This window comes from Myotis lucifugus, unplaced genomic scaffold (assembly GCF_000147115.1).
Source record: "Myotis lucifugus unplaced genomic scaffold, Myoluc2.0 scaffold_1, whole genome shotgun sequence".
Classification (NCBI taxonomy): Eukaryota; Metazoa; Chordata; class Mammalia; order Chiroptera; family Vespertilionidae; genus Myotis; species Myotis lucifugus.
This window is the reverse complement of record NW_005871049.1, coordinates 2,193,465-2,195,079: the sequence shown is the minus strand read 5'-3', so window position 1 is coordinate 2,195,079 and position 1,615 is coordinate 2,193,465.

Sequence of the window (1,615 nt, the reverse complement as noted above, 5' to 3'; positions counted from 1 at the left end):
ATGAATAAAACTAAAAAAAAAAAAGACCGTACCCTTTTATGTAATGATGTTTACTGTGAATTTATATTAGTTCACACAAACACTCCATCCATGCTTTTGTTCCGGCCCTCCGGTCCAGTTCAAGAACCCATTGTGGCCCTCGAGTCAAAAAGTTTGCCCACCCCTGCAGTCTATCCCCAAGCCAGTGTTCTGGAGAGAGCAGCTGAGATGGCCACAGAGCACCCCTCGCGCAGACCCTGCAGGAGTCACAGGACACATACACATGTGCATGTCCCCAGCTCCTTTTGGACCCCCCAGCACCAACACGATGTGAATGGCACCTCTGACAGTTGTGCAGCCATATGGGCCTGTGCCCAGCCTGGGCTGCATCTCATTCAATGTAATCAGCCATGAGTGTTCCTCCCTATCTGGGCCTTTGCTTCCTTGTGGAAGCTGAATTCCAGCCTCTAATCCCCCAGAAGTCAGAGTCACTTGACCACCAGGCCAGGCCTCTCGGCAGGGGGCACCTTGTGCTCACCCTTGGAGGTAGGGGTGGCTGCCCAGGGAACATGAGCCTACAGCTGCATCAGCACTTTCATCTGGGCCCCAGGTGAGCAGCCCCTGCCCCTACCTGCCCCCACCCTGGCCCAGAGCCTAGGTCACTGTGTGCCCTGTGCTCACCCTGTGCCCATCTCATACCAACCCCTTCTCTAGCCCCAAGGCCATTAAGTGGGGTTAGACCAGCGGTTCTCAACCTGTGGATCGCGACCCCTTTGGCGGTTGAACGACCCTTTCACAGGGGTCGCCTAAGACCATCCTGCATATCAGATATTTACATTACAATTCATAACAGTAGCAACATTACAGTTATGAAGTAGCAACGAAAATAATTTTATGGTTTGGTCACAACATGAGGAACTGTATTTAAAGGGCCAGAAGGTTGAGAACCACTGGGTTAGACGATGAGAGACAGGGAACAAGATTCTCTCTTGGAGGCTTGGAGTCATATGACGTGGGTCCATGGGGTCCTTAGGGAAGTCACACCTGCTGGCTCAGCCGGTGTCCTCCATAGGATGGTGGTATTGGAGGCTGCAGAGCGGTCAGCAAATGTGTGGTCTCGCTTTTCCTTTCTGTTGGGTGCTAGGTAGACAGACTGACTCCTTTCCTGGCTTCCCAGCTGGTGAGGTGAGGGGAAGCAGCGGTGAGACCCTCTTGACCACCGGGCATCTAGATCCAAGCAGGGGCTTTGGAACAGGGCTTATGGGTTGACCAACGGATCCACTGCCTCTGGGCCTGGTGGGGCTCAGAGCCTGAGGGGTTCTGGGAATGAAGAGTCCCCTCAGCCCAGGGCTGCTGCAGAGGACACGCTGGAGGAGGGGTCGCAGCGAGGATGGTGGCAGAGAATACACCAGGCCAGCCAAAATGCGCCTCCGAAGGAAGACTTGGGTTTTGTTATGGAGAAAGGGCTGGCAGGCCAGAAGGGACAAAGAGGTGGCCTTGGGAAGGCCTTTGTGTTGATTATTTTTAAATTGCATCCTTTTAAAATATAAAGCTAGGCCCTGGCCAGTGTTGCTCTGTTGGCCAGTGCACCAAAGGGTGGCGGGTTCGATTCCCGGTCAAAGGCGTGTACCTGGGT